The 26,172-nt window shown below is 36.2% G+C and overlaps 1 long non-coding RNA gene across 2 annotated transcripts in view; it reads right to left on the reverse strand.

Annotated features, from left to right (window-relative positions):
• Window positions 1–26,172, reverse strand: part of LOC115944620 (uncharacterized) — a 1,151,228-nt gene that overhangs the window by 773,835 nt on the left and 351,221 nt on the right. For both annotated transcript variants that reach the window (XR_014147031.1, XR_004079136.2), the window contains exon 6: window positions 15,973–16,063. This is a non-coding gene — a long non-coding RNA (uncharacterized LOC115944620). The remainder of the gene's footprint in view (window positions 1–15,972; window positions 16,064–26,172) is intronic.

The following is a 26,172-nucleotide window of genomic DNA, read 5'->3' on the forward strand; positions in this document are numbered from 1 at the left end:
TTGAAGGACAGTCTCAAGATTCAAACTCAGATTTTTTTCACATTCTAAATCCCACCCAAGCCCACTCTAATGGCTCCAACTGTGACAGGATAGTTTTGATTCTAATCGCAGACAGCTCATGCTCGTAATCACAGACGAATTCATTTATACTGGGCATGTAAGTATCGCTTCTATTTGTGATTTTCTGACTCCGCAGAAGCTATAACCCTTTATGGCTCACAGTCCTCTACACTTTGACTAGTCAAGACTTTTAATGACTTCAAGCATCATTACTTTCACTTTCACTACTCTTTTACTTACAAGATATTAAAAACAAATGGGATCTCTATTATTTTAATGATATCTTCAATTCTTTTATACAATCCAGTTTCCAATACCTCTCAACATCCCACAAGTTAACACTACCTTGTTATCAGTCTTCTGAAAGAAAATCCCCAACTTACTCTATTGCATCCCAAACCTTGATGTTGCATTGGTTGGATTTTTTTTCGCTCTTTATTAAACTGATATGTCAATTCCTGATATTCTCAGAAGTTTAGCTCTAATAGAGGTGTCAAATTCATGTCTCCCTCTGTGAAGGCTTTAAAAAATTGAGAGTTGTAAATTGATTTTGGATAAAGCCCAATCTCCCCAAACAATTTTTTTTTTTTTTACCACAAAATAGCTAAAGCTTAAACCAAGGATGAGTATGATTGCTTAAGATTTCCTCTTATGTCATTTCTAGCCATGTGTATGTTAGGCTTTTTTCTCCCAGTCTCCCCACACACACACCCTTACCACTAAACTTACCTACTCTATAGAGTTCATAGACTGCCACTAAGTAAGTGTTGTGCTGTTGAGTGATGAACAATGCTGAGAATAAAAATGAACAGGATGTCCCAAGTATGATACTGTTTTGACATACATCCCTATGCAAGACAACTGCCATTTGCAAAGAAGATAGAGATGGCTTTTAGAATCACATCAAACTTAATTTTTATTCTAATAGATATGAAACATTTTTTAACATTCAATTCAAAGTAAATTTGACTTGTTGCTCAATTCATTTTGATTTCTTTTTTTGTGACTTTGCAAAACACAATTAATAAGTAATTTATAAATGCTTTCAAAAACTGTTAGCCTCAAAAAACAAGATGTCAAACTGTACCTAACGTCATCATATATACAATCCTCTGCAAACCTCACTCACACAGCAAATGTGAATCTGACTACGATTAAATTAATCCTTGTTTACACATATCACATAATCTATTTCTCTCACCCCAAGGGATAACATGAGAAGTTCTGAGGCATGAGTGAGCATGCTAATTTTAGCCAAAATAAAGTATAAGGCACGAAGAAATGTTGTAATAATAAAATATAGAAAGAAGTGAAGTACCACTCGCCAATTACCTCCTATTCCCAGACAGACATGCAATTCCATTGAGAAACTTGGTTTCACATGTACAGTCTTAGGCAATTTCATGATTTACATCACCCCTTTAAGGCAATAATTTCATTGATGCATGTAAATTATAAAATATTACCTCTTAACATAAACACCGTATACAAATACAAGAAACACTCTTCTCTAATTTGGGGAGAAATCAGTGAAAGACAGTTGGGCTCTCTATGAGAGTACTACAGAAGGAAGGAAGAAAGCTAACATTCTAGACAGTATAATATATTCTTAACACAAATGCTATGATACTGTTATGCTATATATAGATTAAAAAGTACACATTCATAAAGGCAGATAAATTCCATATATCAAAGAGCTAGAAATGGATAGAGCCATGATTTAAAACCAGGTTCCTGTGACTCCAATGGCTAGTTTTTCTTTTGTCATATTTTCATTATTGTATCAGCTATTCCTGGGAAAATGACAATGACTGTAAAGACTGTGTATGTTCTATAGTTTAATGTAACTATTATATAATTGTAATACAAGATAGTTTTTCTTGTCATTAACTACAATTGTAAGTATGAAATAAATAGCAAATTGAGAAACCATCATGTCAGTAAACATTCATCTAAGTGCAAGTTAAGCTAGCTGTAGAGTTTTTTGTTTGAGAAAAATACTACTGTATTGTTCCACAGGATAAAAGAAAGAAAAATGGTCCTAAACTGTCATATGAAAATACAACAAATGGCCCTAACAGGATTATCCTTATAGTTTTCTTATGAATGCATGGGAAAGTCATTCTGTGATGAATACGGATGATCTTATCTACCCTTTCTATCTCCTCTCCTTATTGAATATTTAAGGCATAACTGGAAGTTCTGGAAGGTGGGAGAAGTTTGGCCCTAGACTCTCTGTCCATAATATCCCATATCATTACAGTTCTAAGCATTATGGTATTTCTAGTTCTACATTTCCAGATATTTGTATAAGTTGTGAGCTTCCAGGTAAACTGTCTAGCCACAGCAGTCATTCAGGCATAAAAGTAGAGTTGGCATTTGGGTATCTGGTAAGATGAAATATTTAAGAAAGGAGGGCGCCTGGGTGGCTCAGTTGGTTAAGCGACTGCCTTCGGCTCAGGTCATGATCCCGGGGTCCTGGGATCGAGTCCCGCATCGGGCTCCCTGCTCTGTGGGGAGCCTGCTTCTCCCTCTCCCCCTCCCCCTGCTTGTGTTCCCTCTCTCGCTGTGTCTCTCTCTGTCAAATAAATAAATAAAATCTTTAAAAAAAAAAAAAAAAGAAATATTTAAGAAAGGAGCTGAGGAGCATACCAAATATACCTTTTCCTCCTTCCTATCATATATAAAAGTCGATACTAGAGACAAAGAAAGAGTGAAGACCACTCAGATTTCCTATCACGGATGGCTTCTGAATATTTAACAAAATTGGAAGATTGCATACTACAGGGCAAGTCTGGTTAGTGCTACTTTATTGATCAGGGGTACTTTGTATAGTTCAGAGTAAGCTTGTAAATAGTCTGAGGGGAATTAAGGTTTTATTCAAAACTCTATATTTGGAATTCAGCATGGTAAAATTGTACAAGTGTCAAGGCTATAACAATTAAAGCAAGAAGTAAAATTATTTAACTAAATAAACTTTACATATAATTTGACAAAGTATTTCTCTTTAGGCATAGATAGATATCTATCTATGCAATAGTCTCTGCCCACCTTAAATGTCATTGAAGAATTACAGAGAAGACAGCATTTTAAATGCTGTAATATTCATAATTACTTCAGATAGGTATATAGACAGATAAAATAGTTTAGGTCTATAACTACTTCTCCCCTTTACCATTTTATTTAGTCTTTTCTAAACATTTTCAAAGATACTTTGAAGAAAATTGTGTTTACAGCAGTAAAATTCTCATTTTAAAAAATAAAAAAATAACACAACATTTAGACGACTTGTCCAAGACTTTATGAGTATTAAGGGACTAACCTAGGATCTATAACCCCTGATTTCTGGTGCAATAAATGTATCACTATACAATATTGCCTTTTAATTCAAGCTCTGATTTGCATTTATTAAAATTTGTTAACCAGAATCATACTTAGTAATACAGACTGAGACACATTACATCCAGTATGTTACTATACATAATGGAGTGTAGTGTCTATTGCTTTTGGCCACCTGATGTATTTTTTTCCCCATCCTTCTATTCTTGATTGTAAACTTAATGCCCAATTCCCTGGTTTCAGCATACATATATTGATACAGAGTTGATCAACATAAATTAGCTCATTTCTCCTGGACACGGGGATTGGTTTGGGAACAGGTCATACTAATCAGAGTCCAGGACTGATCTGAAGAGAGTGGGAAAAAAATGCTGTCTTTCTTGGGAAAATGATTAAAACTGGGAATGGCTAACGATGGTCATTGTCCCAACCATATAAAGGGAAACAGCCTGCAAAATAAGCTAAGAATAGACAAGTAGAAACAGAAGATGGATGGGGAGAAGAGTCCTAGTGAACTTGAGGTTCTAGTGTTACCTTTGACATCATGGTTCCTACAGATTTCCCAGAGGACTTGAGAGTTTTCATAATGTTTCTGACTTTTTGCTAACGCCAATGAAAAATAAGATAACATTATAATGATGTTTTCTGGGTTGTTCCCCATATTATTTCTGATGACAGATGGAATATGTTTGGCCTTTTTGACCAAAAGAGTATATTAGAATGTCTTCAGGAAACAATCTGAGAGAAAACTCATTCATTTCTTGCCTTAGAAAATCAAATCCCACTTGTAGGGTAAATTAATTACCTAAAATAACATATATATTTCTTTTACTAAAATTAATGTAATTTTTCTGTCTATTTAAAAAACTTATCACATCTTTACACTAATGATTTCAGAATTATCCTTTCTTTTTGTTTTTATCCTTTAAGGGTTTTTTTTGTTTGTTTTTTTTTTTGGTTTTTTTTCCCCCAAACTTTTGACCCAAATCACTGACCTAATTCACTCCTGAAACTTGCCTGGAAGCCCAAACATAGGCATGATAGATAGATTATGACAGATAGATATCATGATACATATACTGTGATATATTATGATAGAAACTTATTTTTATACATATACACATACATAAATGCATATATTTTATAGGAATGCCAAGAGAAAAAGAACCAATAGGAGATATATAGATAAATATATATAAAACATATATAAATAAATATAAAAAAATACATATAATATATATATTATATATAGAAGGATTGTAATATTTAAAATATTTTAAAATCTTAAAATATCTTATATATTTATTATGAGAAGTTGGTTCACATGACTATGGAGACCACCTGCAAGCTTGGTGTAATTCAAGTGGAAATATAATTCAGTTTGAGTCCAAAGGCCTGAGAACTAGGGAACTGAGGCTATAAATCTCAATCAATAGGGAGAAGATTACTCTTGTCCTGGTTAAATGATTGAAGCAGAGAAGAATAAATTCTTCCGTTCTCCACCTTTTATTCTATCAGGGCCCTCAAAGGATTGGATGATCTCCATCTATATTGGGGAAGCCAATCTGCTTCAATGATTCGGACACACCCAAAAATAATGTGTAGTCAAATATCTAGGCACCCCGTGATTCGGTCAAGGTGACAAATAAGGTTAACCATCACATTATTCACTGTAGGAGATATATCTATATCTATAGGAATAGATAGGATATATCTACAGAATATATCTATATCTGTAGAGGATATAAAGATCCATAGAAATATATGGATATATGCCCTACAGTGAATAATATAAGGCCAACAAGAATAAATTTAGATGAGAGTAAAGACCTATATTCATGGTAAAGATAACTGCAATTAAAGTGAGCATAGTTGTAGGTACATCAGACAAAGTAATCACTAATGTGAAAGACATAAGTCCAAAACAGAGAATTCAGAAAGACAGCAATAAAAAGAGAATTAATTTTAACTTGCATTATTAGAAGTACATGAGTAGAATTAGTAGCATTTTATTGACCACATCTGGCATTCTTCAGTTCTGTATATATCAAGGTTGTAGAACACTTAAGGAAATATAGAGGGCTGGCCAGTCAAAATTGAGAACAAACATTATGTCAAATGAAGAACAAGTATAATTTATGTTTTAATTTTGCATAAGGTATTCAATTGTTCTTTAAATACAGAGTTTAATCCTCATTTTGGAATATTAAAATTGAATAACTTTATAGATATTATAAACACTAACTGCAAACATGTGAAGGAATATGAAAAAAGTTTTCATACTATTTCTTTAGGTTAATATTTTTATTGTTGTATTTAATATTTATGAAATCTCAAATCACACATAATTGGTTTCATTCTTTTCTTTTTTGTAATAGATGCAACAATCAAGAGTAATATATTATTCCTCAAGTCACATTTTTATTCTACCTTTGATAGCTAGATAAATATACACTCTAAATGTATCTCTCCATACCACATCCCTAATGATAATGCTTCCTAATGATGTGCTTAAAACCTACAAATATTCTTCAATGAATTTTTCAGATAAAGAAAAATTTCTTCACTACTTCATTTGCTTTAACCTAGTTCTAGTAGATTACTCTTTATGGTGCCATTTAAAGCACTTTTTTATTGATCAAAATAACATTTCTTAGATGAGTTGGAGATAGTCTTAAAAATTTTTATGAACTATTAACATTAACTGAAACACACTTTCCACAAGTTGAGAAATAATATTTAATGATATGCCACTAAAATGATAGCTATTAAATATGTACTACATTAAAACTGCCTAAAATATGTTTTCATTGATGTTTATGAATTTATTCTGCCATTTGTACTTGCAAAGTAATTAAAATTTTAAATTACATACATGCTTTTTTTAATGCCCTCTATTTAAAGGTTGAAAGAAACAAAGGCAGGTCTATAATAAATGAAAAATGACTAGAAGCAAAACTAAGAGTTACTATTAAAGAACATTTTAAATAATTGGGTTGTTACAACAGTGGACTAAGCTATTCCGAAATATATTGAGCTTTCCATCCCTAAAGGTGCTCAAACATACGGTAGATGACCTTTGATTCAGATTATTCCACATGGGACTCGTGAATGAGTTAGTAAGATATAATGGATGAGCTTAAGTATCTCTTTTATTGTTTTAATATTAATAGTCTATGACTTTATTAAGGAAAAAAAAAGATTATGGCCTAAGAAAAGAAAGATGCTTTGAAAACAGCAGGATTTTGAGTAAAAGTGACTTTATACCTTAATGAAGCAAAAAGCAAGGGTGATCAGGGCTTTTTCTTTTTCTTTTTCTTTTTTTTAAAGATTTATTTATTTGAGAGAGAGAGAATGAGAGAGCACATGAGAGGGGGGAGGGTCAGAGGGAGAGGCAGACTCCCTGCCGAGCAGGGAGCCCAACGCGGGACTCGATCCAGGGACTCCAGGATCATGACCTGAGCCGAAGGCAGTCGCTTAACCGAGCCACCCAGGCGCCCTGATCAGGGCTTTTTCTAAGACTTTGTGCTGGGAAGCCCAGAATGCTTAGGCATTCCCTCCCTTGTCTTGTCAGAGCACACGGTGCATTGCACTTTAACTGCTTATGTATTATTCTCGCTCACTAGACTGTGAGATTCTTCAAACCAGGTCATATATTGATCTTTTTCACTTTTGAATATCCAGTATCATCATCAGTTTTTGAAATAAAATGCTTTCAGTATAAATATTAAAGCATAAAAAGGTAAAGCCAGTACCAAATAAATGCCTTACCTAACCTGTTCCATAGTCCTGAAGTCCTTAATTACTGGGAAGTACCTAGACTATAGGAAATGAATCAATGTGCTTAAAAATAAAATCTTAGGTCAACAAAACATAAGAGAAGCTTAATATTTAAAAATAGCCAAATTTAGGGAATCTCAAGTTTCTTAGATTTTATTCAAACTTTGCTCTTATTCACTGTCTCATATACTTACTCCTATCTTACATACTAAGTATATTACTCATGTCTTCTATTTCACTTTTTTGATAAACTAATGATCTTAGAACAGATTCAATGTCAGGCTTCTTCACTGTAAAATCATTCTTTCCCGTGCTTTCTATACTATATTCTTTGAAAGGAAATCATTATGGGCAGCCCATATAGGGAGAGGGGAGCTATGTTCCACCTCTTTGAAAGTAGTAGAGACTGAAACCTAGCTCCCTCCCCCATGATTTCAATTTGCAGGAACCTCAGATTAGAATAATCTGATAAAAAATGTACTAGGTCTTTTTTGTCTATAAAAGAAATTTTTAGGGAGTCCCCTTAAATTATCTCTTAAAGGTATTATGTATTAAAGGGAAGTGTTATCCGCACAGACTCTTGATTAAAATGCACAACTGCATAGGACTGCTACAGGACAGAGACTACAGTGACTTTTTAGAAATGCCATGTAAGTCAACAGCTCACAAGAATATTAGGGAACATCAGTTTCATATTCGTCTTCAAAAGTCCTGTTCTTTTTTTTTTTTTTTTAAAGATTTTATTTATTTATTTGACAGAGAGAGACACAGCGAGAGAGGGAACACAAGCAGGGGGAGTGGGAGAGGGAGAAGTAGGCTCCCCGCCGAGCAGGGAGCCCAGTGAGGGGCTCGATCCCAGGACCCTGGGATCATGACCTGAGCCGAAGGCAGACGCTTAACCGACTGAGCCACCCAGGCGCCCCAAAAGTCCTGTTCTTATTGCATTCATACAATAAATACATTTGTCTCTATTCTATGAATAAATGTCTATTTCTACTGTGTTTGCAGGTTTGTGGCATATCTATATATCTGCTGCTCAAATGTGAACTCTTTCTTCACTGTATATTTTTCTCCTTCTTTTGATTATTAAACATATAGAAACAGATTTAATTACTAAAGATTCAAAATAGTGATCTAAACATCTGTTTAAGCAATAATATATATATTTGTGTATATAATATATAATATTCAGTATTTCCCACAAAATGGATTTTGGTTCTCTTTCACTTGCCTAATAAATATACTTCGAATCAATAAATTTTAACATAAGGTTCACAATTTGATTCACTTTAAATGTTAACTCATTCACCCAAGAAATATTTATTGAGTCCTACCATAATCCAAGCTCTGTGCTTGACATTGGGGATAAAATGGTGAGGAAAGAAGTTTGGGTTTGGGTTTTGATTTTCTCCAATACACATATATTAGACCACTTGTAGTCCTCCAGGTCTCCTGGGCTCAGTTCCTTTTTTTCCCTCCCTTTTCCCCACTGCATTCATTTTGGATAGTTTCTACTACTATGTCTTCAAGTTCACTAACATTATTTTCCTTCCATATCTAACATGCCATTAACCTCATCCAGTGTTTTACTCGTGTATTTTTTAACTCATGTCTCTACATAAAATGTCCAACTTCCCTTTGCTTTTTGAATTTATGGAACAGGGTTATAATAACTGCTTTAGTCCTTGTATGCTATTTCTAACATCTGTGTCAGTTTTAGGTAGGTTTAGACTGATTTTTTTTTTCCTCCTCATAATCATACATATCTGATTCTTTTTTGCATGCTTCAAAATGTTTCATTAGATGAAGGACATTGTGAATTTTACCTTATTAGATTTTGGCTAAGATACACACATACATCTGTATTTCCATTAATATATATTATATATAATGTAATTTCTATAAATATGCTCAAGCTTTGTTCTAGAACATAGTTAAAATACTTGGAAATTCGTGGAACCAAAGCAGTATTTTCTCTAAAGCTAATTATTGTCAAGAGGCAAAACCTGACCATTCTAATCAGTGCCCTATGAACTGTGATTGTTCACAGTTGGACTTAGAAACAGACACTTCCTGGCTCTATGTGAGCTCTGAATATTATTCCCTCTACTTTTTTCAGGTGGCCCTCTCCCTGACTTAACATAGTTTTACCCCATGCATTTGTTAATGCATCCACCAAACACTAGAGGGAAACCGATGAAGATTCCAGAATTGTCTTTGTTCCTTTCTCCTTGTGGATATTCTGCTCTGAGGACTTAAGCTGCCCTGTTCTTCCCAGAATGTTTGCTCTGGCTCCTCAAAGAAGGGAGTCTTCTAGGCTCCATGTAAGTCTCCCCTCCTTTCAATGTCGCCTGAAAACTCTTTTTAAGGCACTAAACTGGGCAATCACAACTTCACCTCATTAGTTTCCCATCTCTCAAATATCACTGTATGTGACTGTCTGATGTCCAAAGTCTTAAGAAAACCTATTTTCATGTAATTGGTCCAGTTGTTTACCTGTTTCAGTAAGAATCTAAACAACAGTATTAACAAATTTGACAGTTATAAAACAATATGCCCAATTTAATTAGCTATCTCTTGCTGAATAACAAATCACCCCCAAAGCTTACAGGCTTAAAACAACACATATTTATTAATTCAGTTTCTGTGTATCCAAAACATGGGAACAGCTAAGGTGGGCCCTCTGTTTCCAAGTCTCTTACAAGGCTACAATCAAGATGTCAACCATGGCTCTGGTATCACCCACAGACTCAACTGCTGAAGGATCTGCTTCCAAACACAGGAGGTGATTGTTTTCAGTTCCTAACTGTCTACTGGACTGAAACCATTAGTTCTTGCTAACTGTTGGCCACGGGCTACCCCAGATCTTCAAATAGCAGCTTGATTCATCAGTGCATACAAAACAGTAAGACAATAAACAGAGAATGCCAAAAAGACAGAAGTACCAGTCATTTCTAACTTTAACCTAATAGAAGTAGCATTGTCTCATCTGTGTCATATTCTATTCATCAGAAACAATCACTAGATCTAGCTCACACTCTAGGGAAGGGTATCATACAAGGGCAGGAATACCAGCAAATAATCCAAATGTCCATCAAGAGGAGAATAAAAATAATAAATTGCAGTATATTTATAGAATTAAATACTACATAGAAATTGAGAAGAAAAACAGTGAGTACACATCAAAACATGGATACATCTCAAAATATTATTCTGAGGAGAAAAAGCCTGACACAAGAGAGAACTTGCTGTATAGTTCTCTACATGAATTTTAAGAACCGGCAAAACTACCTGTCGACAAAAGATGATAAAATGGTAATTTTTTGGGAGGGATAGATTATCGATTACAAGAGTCACGGGGAATATTCTGGGGTGGAGGAAATGTAATGACCAGAGCAGTCATTATGCAGAGATATACATATGCAAGATTCATTCATCAGTGCACTTAAGATCAGTGTACTTCTATGCTTATATATCTCAATAAAAATTTATATTACATTAATCAAATTAATAATAAATTAAAGACATTCCACAACAACCTTCTGGTTGATGCTGGTTAGTGCTGCTGACTAACAGTTGCTGCTGTCCATTGTCATCCCCAAATCTAGTTTCTTATGGTCACTACCCTCCTCTATCCCAGTAGTACAACATCTCTTTCATGGAGATTCACGTGCTGTAGTTTCTGAAGCCATATTGAAATGTATGGTACTCTGTGAAGCTTTCTTCAAGTCCATCAACTTAGATTCATCTTGGTACAAGTCTTCATTAATAGGATTGGACTCTACCTTGAGAAATAAGGTAAAAGTCTTTGGCTTGGGGATTCTCCCAAATCTACCTGAGTAGTTCTATCACCACCCTACCCCTCCCTTCCAAAGGAATGTCACTCTAAGAGATAGTCACGTGGCAAAAGGTCTTCCCCAGGCAAACACCGGAGTACATTTTTGAATCTTTTCTCTTAATTTCCTATAAATTGATCTCCCAAGCCCAGGACAACTGCTCTTGCATTAGCTTCCTACATTGACTTTACTGTCTGTTGGTTTGAAAAATCCTATGCTAAAGATTCATAAGGTTCAGTCCCTTAATATAGAAAAAAATAGATTGTAAAACTGATCTTTATTTTTTCCACTATCTTTTAAATTTTTATTTATTTTTTATTTTAATTCAATTAACACATAATGTATTATTAGTTTCAGAGGTACAGTTCAGTGTTTCATCATCAGTCTTATAAAATACACAGTGCTCATTACATCACGTGCCCTCCTTAATGTCCATCACCCAGTTACCCCATCCCTGAACCCCTCCCCTCCAGCAACCCCCAGTTTGTATCTTATGATTAAGAGTCTCCTATGGTTTGTCTCCCTCTCTGATTTCATCTTGTTTTACTTTTTCCTCCCTTCCCCTATGATCTTCTGTTTTATAACTGATCTTTAGAATAACTAATTTGGGCAATTTATAAACCAGTGCATTCATTATCACTGATATACTATGAGTGTAAAAATCCCTGATTTTCCAATCAAATCTGAGCAATGTTTTCTTTGTTCTATGATAAATCTGCCTTAAGCAATGAATGTTACTGATTCAAAGTGTGAAGATGGTATGAGGATCTAATGTTTAACATGATGACTATCGCTGATAACACTGTATTATAGAATTGAAATTTCCTGAGAGTGGAACTTAAATGTCCTCACCAAACAAAAACAAAGTCACATCATATGAGGTGATAGATATATCAATTAACTCAATGGAGGGAAATCCTTTTCCAATGTATACCTATATCAAATCATCACATTATACCCTTTAAATGTCTTACAATTTTGTCAATTATACCTTAAAAAAGCAAAATAAAAATGTGAAAATGAGTAGGGAAAATGAAGGAAAAGGAAAAGGAACTCCCAGGAATGAACAAGAATAAAAAGTACATTAATTAAATTTCACAATACCAGCTACATATAAACACATATAAACTCCCTCTCCCAACCTGTGGGAAGAGTCTCCCAAATGATTGGAAAAAGCCTCCATTACCACCCTACTGTACTTCACAGCTGCTCCTAGCCCTGGGAGACCCAATAATAGCCAAAACAACCTAGGGGCCAGTTCCACCTACTAGAACCTGTCCCCTATCCCACCTTGAGAGTACGTTCGCTTTAATAAACTGCTTTGTATTTGCTGCTTTCCCTCCTGCTGTCTATATTCCAGCACAGATCCCCATGTAAATCTTCTTGTGGGGAATCCAAGGACCTAGACCTCCATTCATACATTGCAGACTCTTACACCAGTAATGATGGGTACCCAGACATTAGTATTTTTCTAAAACTTCCCTGGCGATTACAATTGTTCACAAGATTGAGAAGCACTACTTTAAATATGTGGCTCTCAAAGCACAGCTACGTACTAGAATTGCCATGGGGAGGTTTTAAAAACATCTGAGCTTCACACAAATTAGTTAAATCAGAATCTCTGGGTATAGAGCCCAGGCACTGGTACTTTATAAATTTTCCCACATGAGTCTAATGTGAGATCAGGGCTGAAAACCATTAAACTAACAAGATTAATCTTCCAGTGCCCCAAATTATTCCTGACTTATAACAGTCACAAGACAACAATTTGTTGAAAAAATAAATGAATTAATTAATAAGTTAATAATTAATTGACTTTGGTTACTTTGATTATGCAACCAATCATTCTTTTGTGTAGTCCATAGTTTTTACAGAAAGTAATATAACTTTTACTTGAACTTCAGAGGTCAGCATAGGCTTCATAGGCTTAGCAAGATTTAAATCCTGACTTTGGACTCATTCTAGATGAGTTCAAAACAAAACCGAGCAAGAAAGAAAAAAAAAAAAAACTGAGCAGAAGGAGAAGCTAAATTAAACTGAGGGAAGTATATTGAGAGATTTGAATACTGATATATATTAATAGGCAACATCAGTAGAATGTAAAACTTCTTTATACAAGTTATCAGTTTTTCTATACATTTCTGTGAACATGCCCCCAATAAGCAAACATAAAAACAGCATTTATCATTTATTGAAAACCTACACACCAGACACAGGGATATGTGTTTTCCAGATATTATCTCATTTAATCTTCACACACACTCAAAAAATCTGTAATGTAAAATTGGTATCCAGTTTCTAGAGGTGAGAGAACCGAAGCTTCATAGTGTTTACAGTATTTAATCATGGTCATTCACCTAAATGATGGACAATATGGGATCATCCAGGTCAATCTAACTCTGAAGCCATGCTATTTCTATTTAAACTAAGTCCCTGCTTTCCTGTGATGTTGTTATGATCTGTTTGTCTCTTTTAAAAAGCATCTTTGCAAGTGCCCTCATATTATTCAAGTTTCTCCAAGAAGTAGATGAATTTGCTGCAACATTCATAACAATTTTACCAACTGTTAATTTGGAACATTTTTAGCATGTTAAAAATATATAATCACCATTCCTTATACTTCGCTCCTGTTAACACATCAACACCACTTCCTTGAATAACTTCATGCTCTTTATTTTGCAAAATACCATTTCAATTAAAAACAGTGGCTAGCTGCCAGATTCAACAGTAGTAATTGCTTGTCTTGCTAATTGAAAACCCAAACCAAAAATGACTTGAGGAGGGGAATTATAATCTAATAATCTATTTTGTAAAAATAACGTAGCCCCCAAAAGCGAAATTCAGTGGCTATCATAGTAAAAAATAAATGCCTTTGAAATTAATCAAGTTATATGCTGCGTTATTTAATAATCAAAACGAATACATTAAAATTTTCTTCATTCCATGCCTGTTTTTCCTATTTAATGTTTAAGTTAAAGTATATATTCTCATAGCTAAACTTATAGCATTTTTGCAATCTGGTGGTGAAGCATAGGCATCAGGGACAATGGCTAGGTTTTATTGTTAAGACAATGAGAAAACAAGATTTGGGGCCTAATGATCAAAGGTCCACTCCATCAGATTAGCCTTATCTTTGCATCTCAGCACAAATCTGAGAATATTAGAGTGCCCAATGTGTGATATTAATTAATTAACTAATTAATGGACAAACAAATGCATGAAGTTACCAGGGGTCAGATCCTCAGCTATACAAGCTAAGACCATCATCAAGATCTTTTTGTTTATCTGGTTTTAAATTTTGTTCTTTTCTTTGGTTTTTCAATTCCTGAATGAAATTCAGTTTCTTGGGAGATGGAACACCTCAGAACTCTTTTAAAAGGCTTATTTTAAGCTAGATTGATAATTTATTAGTAGTTACTATTAATTTGTATATACCACTTCCTCCCGGTGTGCAGTTTTATTACGCAAACCAAATCATGTAAGAGAATCTGTCCACTAACCACAGAACAATTATAGGAAATGTTTCCCTTGCTTCAAGGATATTTACATCAGGCTAGTATTTTATTCTTTATATCTTCAGAGATACATAAATCTAGAATGTAACTAGTACTGGTCATCAGAAGCCTTGAGACATCTTCCTCCAGCAGTGCTGGAAAAACACGGAGCATTTTTTGTACCCAGTGCTTCTTTTCAATATCCCTAAATAGACAGATGTTTCTCATCACAGTTTTTTAACAATTGTCATATGATATTTACCTAGAGAGCAGCTTATATGATCCTAGTTACAATTTCAGTTAAGACTTTGGAAACAAGAAGCATATTTACAAATCCTGTCCCAGGATAAAGTATTCCAATCTGTCAATCATTAACTCAAGAAATGTTTTGTGGTGGACATTTCTGATTTCTTCCATAGTATCAATTCCTACTTTTCAAAAGTCCTTAGTTATCATGCTGGGAGCCACTGGTTCCAGGAAACCTTACTACAGTGGTGAAGCACATAAGCTACACTAAGCCAATCAGGTAGCCTATCCCCTAAGCACACGCCACATAACCCATGCCTAATTGACTGGTGAGAATCTCAAGACATGGAATGAGATATCTGGAACAAAAATACAATTTTGCTTAGGACTACCTAATACACTCATAAGAGATCATTTTTCTTCCAGGCAGGAAGCTAGTCAAAGGATGGAACCAATACAGGAAATAACTCAGAGTGAGAAATCAGAGAAAACTGCAGAGAAAAACAGAATGAAAACCTGACATTATAAACCTCTGGATCAAACAGCACCTAAACCTGAACCACCTCTGGAATTTCAACGGCTCCGTTTCCGGGTGATCTGCTCAGTTGTACAAGGTTCCATGCCCAGAAGGGATCTCCACACTTGGTTTAACGCTCTGCTGTTGCCTTCTTGAAATTCTTACATACTTTCATCTCAGGACCTATGTTTCTAAGTGAGATCCTCTGTAACAGGAGACCTTGTCTATGAGCAAAAAAGATACACTTGGCAGCAACTAGCACAGGTGGGCTTGTCAAAGCAACATGCGCCTGCCTAGCCCTCTTCAGGACTCCTGGGGCTCTGAGAGAAAAAGCTGGCCAGGACCTGGGTACAGATCCACAGCAGCAGGTGCAGAAACAGCAGATGGGTGGCAGTGAACGAAGGGGAGGGAGAGGAGTGACTTCTGGTGGGGGCAGTACACAGGGGCTGGCTTGTCTCTCTGCACCCAACTGCACGAATGTTAATTCTGGGGACTTTGGGATCCAGAGGCAATAAATCACAAGTAAATAAAAGAATATACTTGGACATCCCAATAAAACATGTTAAGGAATTATTAAAACCCTTCAAAGAGTTTAGAAGCTCTGGTTTTGAAAACTGCTGCAACCTGAAATATTGCAAAGCAAATATCCCCAGGCTTAAAGAAATAGAAATTAAATTTAAAGATAGTCATGTCACAGTACCGTGTCCGTAGATAAGCTTCCACACTGTGGTTAAGAGACCAAGGCTTTTTCCCCCTTGCGCTCCACCATTTCACCAAGTCTTCTGGATCATCTGCACCACATGAGAGAACAAGAATTATTTTAATTTTATAAAGAATACAGAAGAGTCCATAAGAGATTTTAGAGGTCATATCTGGTAGTATTGAGCATAATTTCTGCCCAAATTTCTCTGATCAGAAGTCAGTTCTATGGCCCCACTAAAGGCAAGGGTTTGTAGCCGGATGTAGGGTAAGAGTTGCAAGGAAGAAGGGAATTCAGATATTGGTGAGCACTACCACTTTCCATCCCATAATGTTTATGCAAAATTATGGTTCTCCCCTTATGTGTCATCCCTACTTTTGATCTGGTGATCATCCCATTTCTAACCTTCCTACATAACTACCCACAAAGAAAAAGTAATTTGTATTTCCTGTTTCCATTTCTTTATATCCTATTCATCCTACTGTAATCGGACTTATGTCGCTACTCTTTTAATGAATATGTTTTAACTAAGTTACAAATGATCTCTCTCTCTCTAACAAATTTCTTCTCTCACCCCCCTCCCCCAAACGCTTTGGACTCGGGCAGGGCTCTTCCCAGCTACTGGCGGGCGTCTCTCCAGACATAAGCTTCCTCCTCTCACTTCTATACTCTCAGGACCTCCTCGCCTCTCTCGATGCCTAAGAAATCTGCTCGGGCCAAGACCACCGCCTCTAAAAGCACCCCCGCCACGAGCCCAAGGAGCCCGCGTCCACCTACCCGCGTCTCCCAGCCCCCTCCCCACATTTCCCGGGGCCATCCTTTGGCTCAGTCCTGGCCCCTAGATTTTGTTCTCAGGTACCCTTCCCTCAAAGTGCCCCCATTCAGCCTTCGCCTTTCTCCCCCGAACCACCTGGGGCCCGGCACCTTGTCCACACTCCAAGAGTCGTGTAGCCTGCCGCAACCGGGCCTCCCGCGGGAGCAGACGGATTTCCGGGCGGGGAATGAGCGCCCTCTGGTGGCTGAAGCAGCCAGGGTCGCAAGACACTCCACTTGCAAAGCCCTGCAGCAGAGCTCTCACAAATGACTTTCTGAATACAACAATGTGCAACTTTCAGCATTTAATTGAAATAATAGTACATTTGGCTGATTCTCCCAGTCCGATTCAGTTATGCCTTCATCTGTGGTACTTTTTACCTTTTAGTCATCACCATTATGGAATTTAACACATCGCCATCTTAAATACCTTGTCTGCCTTGTGTAGACACGTAGAGGTCAGGAACCATTCTTTTCAATTTTGTAATTCTGATCCCTATTGCCGTGTCTGGAACTTATCAGCATCTCAATAAATGCTGGTTGACAAACAAATAGGTAAAGGAGTAGCCATATTGTCTTTAAAGTCTAACACGGGGCATCCAGGTAAAGATGTCTAATAGGTTGTCCATTACATAAAACAGTAATTGATCGAAAAGCCTGTCTTCGGGGGGCACCTGGGTGGCATAGTGGGTTACGCCTGGGACCCCTGGTTTCGGCTCAGGTCATGATCTCAGGGTGGTGAGATCAAACCTGCCTCCCACTGGTGCTCAGGGCAGAGTCGGCTAGAATTTCTCTCTCTCACATTCCCTCTGCCCCACCCCCTTAAAATGAATAAATAAATCTTTTAAATTTTTAAAAAATAAAAAATAAAATGGTGTATTCCTTAGTTGACAGTCCTCCACAAATATGCAGAAGTTGAAATTCATGTGTATATGTCTGGGGTTTACTTAGTTCCTAGAATCTATGAGTTAATAATTTTCATCAAATTAGGAATATTTTTGGTGACAAATGTTCTGTTTCCCACTCTCTTTTAGGAAAGTCAATATATTAGGCTACTTGAAGTTGTCCCACAGGTCTATATGTACTTTTTATTCTCTCTTTTTTTTTTCTTTTTCCCATTTTGGAGAGTTCCTATAGCTTCAAATTTACTATATTATCCTTTGTAATATCTGGTCTCCCATTAATTCCTTCCAGTAATTTTTTTCTCAGATAAGGGTGAATAGCAAAAGTTTAAGTCGAATCAAGAAGACAGGGGTAATTAATGATGCCAAATGCCTCAGATAAGTAGAGTCAGACAAGAAAATGTCCTTAAGATATCTTTGGAGTCCCCAGTTACAGTATGTTTGGAAATGAAGTAAAAGTGAATGTTTACTTATAAGTGGGATGTAAGCATTGTGATAGCCCATATAGAATATTCTTTCATAAATTTCAGCTGTAAACTAGAGAAAGAAAGGATAGTAGGTAGTATAATGGTATGAGAAATGAAGTTTTTGTTTTCCATATTTATAAGGTAGGGGAAATTATCATTTGCTTGTATGTTAGAGGAGAGGGGCCAAATGATATGATATTGTTAAAGATAAAAATAGAAGGGATGACTGATGGAGCACAACTCCCAAAGAGAGACCAGAGTGTTCATGCCAGAGTTTGAATGGTGAGAGAAAGAACTGGTGGAGACATACATAACTTTGTAGTTTGAAAAGGAAGGAGGAATGAATATATGGAATCTTGGCAATTAGCTTCTAGATTTTCTGTGAAGTAGGAAAGCAGTTTGTTGAATGAATGCTTAAATAGAATTAAGTGCAGAGGAAAGTGACAAAAATATGAGCATGTACATACAAGGAATGGGAGAAAAAGCTGGCTACATAATTTTATATTTGTTTTCTTTGTTTTTTTTTAAGATTTTATTTATTTGAGAGAAAGAAAATGAACAGGGGGAGGGGCAGAGAGAGAGAGAGGGACAAGCAGACTCCCTGCTCAATGCGGAGCCCACTGCAGGGCTCAATCGCAGGACCCCAAGATCATGACCTGAGCCGAAGTCAGACACTTAACCAACCGAGCCACCCAGGTGCCCCAACAATTTTATTTTTGAATTTAAATAAACAATAAATCCTGGGGAACAATGAAGGTCCTGCTCAGCTAAAGACCTGAAACTATAAATTTGAAGTAAAACTCGATCCTAGAGTTAGATTTTTCCCCCTTCATTCTATTATGCCCCTTACAAAGCACAGAAACAGAGAAGGATGGTGTGAACAGAATCAAAGTTGAAATTTTGCAAGGTGGTGGTGATGAAACAGAAATCAGGTAAGATTAAGGTGACAGCCCAAGGAAGAAACGGAACACAGTAAGGACTAGTAGCATCCAGAGAAATAAAGCAAAGGACTGGGAATTATAAGGGTGTGGAAGAGCAAAAGTAAGGAGAGCAAGCTGGTGAGAAATCTGAAGAAACAGAAAACTGTAAAAGTGGAGCAACGGACTCCAAGATTTCACAACTGAAAAAACTCAGTTATGACTGGCTGTCCTGTGTGACCCCTTAGGTGTGGGTTGCTGATGAAGTGGAATAGAGATTCACCAGGAAAATCAAACAGGCAAGGTGCTGGATTCATCATGCGAACAGCCCTGAGGTTCGCAGGATAACTTGAGAAAACTAAAGGAGAAGGAGGACCCTGAGTTAGTTGTCAAATTCTCAAAAGAATATATGGACAGCGCTGGCTAAGAGTGGGTGGAATGTAAGAAAACAATATCCTGAGCATTAAAGAAGGAGGCTTTTTGATCATGAGAGGAAGATGCATTCCCATCCTCACCCTCAGTATGAAGCATGTGGGGGATGAGAGAAGGAACAGACTTCTCTATGGAGAAAAGTAATAGAAACAGTGCCCGTGAAATCTTTCCACTTAATTTCACATGTTTTATGCGTATTTCTAATTGTTTCAATGTCAACTGACTTTGTCTTTGAATTCTGGGGAGCGCCTTATTTAATTAAATCACACAGAGAATCCTAATAGGCTATCTACTGAAACAGGAGGAAAAGCACATTAGTCAATAGGGCAGTAGGAATGGCAGTCAGGAAAATCAGTTGGGTAATAAACACAAATTTCCCTATTCGTCGATCCAAAAGGCAGTATGAGACTGGCTGGGGAACCAAATCATGATCAGGTCGGCATACACCTGCAAAGAGAATTTACTCCAAACAATCCTCATTCAGAGGATATTGCTTGATTTTTATTCACAAATAAAATTTTTTTAAAAAGAAACCGATATTTTTTTCAAACTGAAATGAAAAAGCCACATCCCAACTCTTCTTAATGCTCCAGGGAGGCACATCCTAAACACTAGGAATAATCAGATTTGCCTCCTCAGATGCCCAGGGGTACAGAGTTCAGGGATTTAGAATGTCTCCTTACCTGCAGTCCCATCCCCCTCCACCTCTGCTGCACCACTTCTCAGCCTCCTCCTCTCCTGCCTGCCCAACGATAGCACTGGCCCTCTGTCACCAGCTAGGGCCTGGTCATGAGCATCTAGAGGGTGGAGGTCAGGCACCTTCACCCTGGTGGGACTTGGTGGTGATCACTCCTCCCTAGATGGCAGAGCCTTGGAACATTCCACAGTAGTCTCTCACTCACCCTGAGCTAGGTAGCTAGGGCCTCCAGAAGCAGGGGTCTTAGTGCCCTTTGTGGTTTTGGCCTGACTTCCCTGCTCAATGAATTCGGCATGTTGGTCTGGAGCCTGGCCAGAGGTGGGGACCCAGCATATGGTGAGCCATGCAAGCACACTCAGTCACGGGACAGGGCCCTGAGGGGCCTGGGAATGTCTGCAATCACCCTCCAGGTATCCTCCTGCCCAAAGAGCATGCAAGTAAACAGTAAATTTAAAACTATGTATTTATATCTATATTTACATCCTTATCTTAGGTTGAGAAAGAGGGAGAAAGACTGCCGGAAGAAAAGAATTTTATATTTTAGTACTTTTACTAGCACTTATTTCCTGCTATTTGAAAAGGATCCTACATTTTCATTTTGCATTGAGCCCCACAAAGTATGTAGCTGATCTTGCTCTGAGCTCTCAGCAACAGGAAATGACCTGAAGAGTTTAAGCCACTCACTTCCATCTGGCAGATTATGCAGAGGGTTCATAAGAACATTCCACTATTCTTCCATAGACAAATGCCCCCTCCCTTCCCACAGATATTCTAGTGGGATAGTTCTGTGTCTCTACCTGTCTATGACATCTTAAGTGCTGCAGATTGAAAATTATATAAGGTGCAATACTTATGAATTGAATGACTTAAGTATCCTGAAACATCATTGTAAATGGTGAGTTCACACCTCCTTGAAATATGCTATTGATAAGCTTATGTTAAATGAATGTTTATTTCAGATTTTGTGCTCTGATAAATTATCTAATTTAACCATAAAAATCCACTTATTATAGGAATTAATCATTAGTTCTATTTTAGATATGAGGAAACTGCCTGAAGAGGGTTATATGTCACCAGCTACGTAGTGGAGTTGGGAATCACATCACGGCCAACAGGCAACACTATCTATAGACTGGCAAGGTTGGAAATGTTGTACTATATAGAAAATCCTTGATTGGGGAATCATGCGGGAATATAAGATTCCCATATGATTTTTAGTTCAGAGATGCCATTTCAAAAATAAAAAATCTATTAATCTTCTTAACGCTTTAGATCAAAAGTCTTCTCCTCTCTGCCCCAGTTTTAATTAATATAGCTTGTCTTAATATCCTGGATAAGGCTTTTACCACCCCTCTATCAGTAACTATCCACTAATTTTAAGAGAATTCAGACTTTTATGCAAGACACAACAAGATATTGCAACATCAGTTGTGTTATAAAGGGATTTTGCCACATGAAGAAAAATAATTCATTTATCTTTAAAAGAGAATTTTTTGTTTCTAGAATTTTACTATTGGATAAGACTAGAATATAGGTTCCCAAGTCAAGAAATGAGAAAAACTTAAGTGGTAATTGCTTAAGCAGAGAGCCCATTTAGATCAAAGAAATATTATTTAAAGGACTAAAGGTAAAATATGTTTTTATTATAGCTTTTAGCTTGCTTCAAGATCCATTGCCTTTGAGGTTGAAAAAGCACTCCAAAGAGGGCAATAATGATTCCAGAAACAGAGATTATACTCTATTGATGATGTCCTTTCCTATCCTCCTAAGTGGCTTTCTATTACTGATATATACCAGACCAAATTGTGTACCTTTCTCTATGAATAATGAAAGCAGGCATAAGCACAAGAAATATAAGGGGACTGTTGTAAACAGATACTTCTGTTTCATTACCACTGTTTTATTAACAAATCACTTCCATTAAAGAGATTATGAGATTGCAAAAAGCAATCCAAAATGAAATAGTCCAGGCCTAACTTTCATTTGGTAATGAATTGAAATGATTTGCCTGCAGTCGATTCAGTTCCTCATTGTTTCTGTGACTGCGCTAAGTCCATTTTGTATCTTGAATTGTGACTGTGCTCTACCCAGTGGGGTATGTGAATCATCTTTTCTAGAGGAAAAGGATGTTTCCAATTAAACCAAGATATACATCTCTCACCTCCTAATGCAGAAAGTGCTGTGTTATATGTAATATACCTTACATTGCAACAATGTGCTCAAGAGCCCCATACTTCTTACTGTACTTATCCTATAATCCAATAGCTTGTGACAAAGCTATAAGCTTTTTTAACAGTCACAACTCCACAACTTATTATTAGCATCATCTTAATCTTTTTTTTTTTTTTTTTTAAGAGAGAGACGGGTTTGGGGTGGGGCAGAGGGAAAGAGAACCTTAAGCAGGCTTCACATCCAGCACCAAGCCCAGCACAGAGCCCAGCGCAGAGCTCAATCCACACTAAGTCTCCATCTTACAACCTTGAGATCATGACCTGAGCCAAAATCAAGAGTCGGACACTTAACCAACTGAGCCACCCAGGTGCCCCAGCATCATTTTAATCTTAAACCAGCACTTCACTTTTGAATACTGAAACTTTAACTTCTGGGGAGAGTCACAAAGTGTCCTGTTTCAAACTTTTTTTAAGTGAGGGGAACCAAATGTGGAAAATAGGTCTTGTGTTTCAAAGCCTATAATTATTGGGGATTATTCAGGTATATACCATCTTTTCTTTAAGGTGGTAAAAAGAGATGTTAGTCATATTTTGTTTCATTTTGGAGCTTGGAAAAACAAAATGTTGGCAATATTCTAACAATTCCAAAACGGATTTTAAAATGAGCCTGGTCTATGGAAACCAGAAATCTGAAAATCACAGAAACGTAGTGGTGCAAGGTAACAACTTACATGAATATCCTCAAGTACAGAGACTCAGGAAATAAGGGGAATTAAACAGAATTGATTTCCGATGGAATGAGCACTAGGTATATAATTGAATAAATTTTGATATTTGTAAAAGTCGTTTGAGGTTTCACATTCCTCAGAATTTCTCCTATCTGCATACTATTGTGTTTAAACTTTCTGCATACTATATACTTAATAGACTTCATTAACAAGGTTCTACCAGTCAGTCAACATTTTACATCGAGCTTAAAACATAATTAAATCTTGCAAAATGCAAGTAATTATTATTTTTTATTTGTTCTGATATGATTGAGGAATTTTATGTATTTCCAAAATAATTCAGTTTTTGTTTAGACAATCAAAGCAGCAAATACTCAGAAAAATAAATTTGAAAAACAGAGAAAATTATAAAATAAAGAATAAAATAACCAGTAAAGCCCTCACAAAATATATTACTCATTATTTTACAATTGTTTTTCTAAGCATTTGTTTGTTTTACAATATGGGGATTTTACTGTTCATATGGATGTCTCTTTTTCCAGAAATGTATCATTTAAAAGGAGAATTCTGGGGTACCTGGCTGTCTCAGTCGGTAGAGCAGGCAACTCTTGATCACAGAGTTATAAGTTCAAGCCCCACGTTGGGTGTAGAGATTACTTAAAATGATACCTTAAAAAGAAACATAAAAAATAAAAGGAGATTTCCAGATAACAATGCAGGATTACAAAATCTACATCCCTCAAAATTAGACAAAATTTTGAAAAGTAGAAATAAGCAAATAGAAATTTCAACATCTGCAAAACAAACCAAGTTAGAAGTCAAATTTCATGCCATAATCTTTGAAAAATCTGGACCAAGGAAAGAATTCTGCTACAGCAATGTTTGTGTTATAACATGTGTGCATCATTTCCGGAGAGAATGTGAGTCAAGGAAATCTCCAAAATTCTCATCAATGCCCACCAATTTGAAGACCAGTAGATAAACATGATAAGTAGGTAGTCTAGGAAAAGCAGAGGCTCAACCCCTACAGAATAAAAGCCTCTAGCCATTTACAAGTATTGCATGATGAGCTAGGGGGAGTGATTTGAGGCACCCAAGTCTTCTGCCAAAGGATCATGATATTCCCTCCAGCTAAGTACAGACAACTCTAGTTCATACCATCTCACATAAACTAAGAAGTGTAAGAAGTGTCCAGGATATCAAACAGAAGCTACATGTAATTCCAGCAAAGCTCTTCCTCCCAAGTGGACCAAAAAGTCACATCTCAAGTCAAAAACTATAGGTGGGTAGAGGGTAAAAGATGGGTTTCAGACATAGTAGTCATGGAATCAAGGAGAATTAATCCACATGATATAACAACAAACAAAGGTTTTGGCAGAGTGAGATGAGAGAAAGAAAATATTTAGCAAGTAAACAAGTATACCACAGAAATAGATAAAAGAAATGAACAACACATTTTTAAAACTGTCAGAGTCCAATCTAAAAGGAAACACAATGCAAGAAAAAGGAAAAGAAAAAAAAGCAACAGCTCGTTGAGAGTGCCTCACAATCAAGAAAAATCAGGAATATTATAGTGAAGCGGACCAAAATAAATCTTACAGAAATAAAAACTAACTTAGAAACCTGTGGAATAGATAGCTATGCCCCAAAATCATAGTATTGATCTAAATGAGGCTGAAAAAGGAGAATTCAACAAATGAACATTTATCATAAAAGTATATATAAATATTAAACTGGCACACTGCATTTTTCAATAATGTGACATATAATAAAATATTGAAAATATTGTGATTATACCATCAAACTTGAAAAATAAAGAATTCTTCAGGATCCTTGCAGAAAATGTCACCATTGGGGGTTAGAGGTGGACCTAGTCAACTGGCCTCAGGTTTTCCCACTAGGAATTTCAGATAGCAGTGAACAAATTATCTATATATCTGAAAGGAATATATGTTGATGCAAGAATATTATAAACAGTGATAACTTTTTGTTCACATACAATGGCGGTAAAAGAGATATTCCTGAAAACTCATGAATCAGAGGGATCTGTGTGTAAAATAAAGACATATATATTATATTTAATAAATACTCATTTATTTTTATATATAAATAAATAAGTAAAAAGAAAGAGAGAAAGGGGGATGGGGGAACTAGGAACAATATTCTCCTAATGCATTATTTCTGGATGGAGACATATTTTAGTTAATTTCCTGATTCTTCCGCTTGCTTCTTTTTTTTTTTTTTTAAAGATTTTATTTATTCATTCGAGACACAGAGATACAGAGAGAGCAAGAGCACGAGCAGGGGGAGAGGCAGAGGGAGAGGGAGAAACAGGCTCCCTGCCGAGCCAGGAGCTGGACGTGGGGCTTGATCCCAGGACGCTAGGATCATGACCTGAGCCGAAGGCAGAGGCCCAACCCAGGCGCCCCTTCTGCTTGCTTCTTAAAATAATATTTAGGTATTGTTTGGTATAAAATAATTAACTGATTATTCTAAAAAGTTTAAAGCATAATTTTAACTATTGCCTAATGTGCATTTTGTGTATATACTATATATAATTATAATAGTTTACATTTCATTTCCAATTTTTTGTTACTGTCAATCACACTGTGATGAATATCTTTATATACAATCTTTGTATCACTGATTATTTTTAGGAACTGAGTCTAAGAACTACTTCCTTAAAGAAGAAAATATTTTAAGTTTCTTTAGATATTAATATGTTGCTTTGCAGGGAGATTGTCTCCATTTACCCTTCCATCAAAAATGAAAAGTGTTTATCAGACTGTACCCTTTGCTTGACTAAATATTTTACATTTTTACTTTCTAGTCATATTTTTATATTAATTGTCTTTTCACATCTACCATCTGTTACTAAAAAGCCTTTTTAAAGTATAATAAAGATAACTGGGGCATATAGTTGACATATAGTTTTGTGATACTAACGAAGTTCAACACATCACATCTTTTTTAGCCATTTGTATTACTTTTCTTGCAAAATACCTGATCAAGTTTGAAGATTTTTTCAGTTCTGTTTACTTGTTTATTGATTCTAAGAGTCTTCAAAGATTTG

The sequence above is a fragment of the Leptonychotes weddellii genome, chromosome 7 (genome assembly GCF_054177405.1).
Source record: "Leptonychotes weddellii isolate Sample4059 chromosome 7, ASM5417740v2, whole genome shotgun sequence".
NCBI classification, from domain to species: domain Eukaryota; kingdom Metazoa; phylum Chordata; class Mammalia; order Carnivora; family Phocidae; genus Leptonychotes; species Leptonychotes weddellii.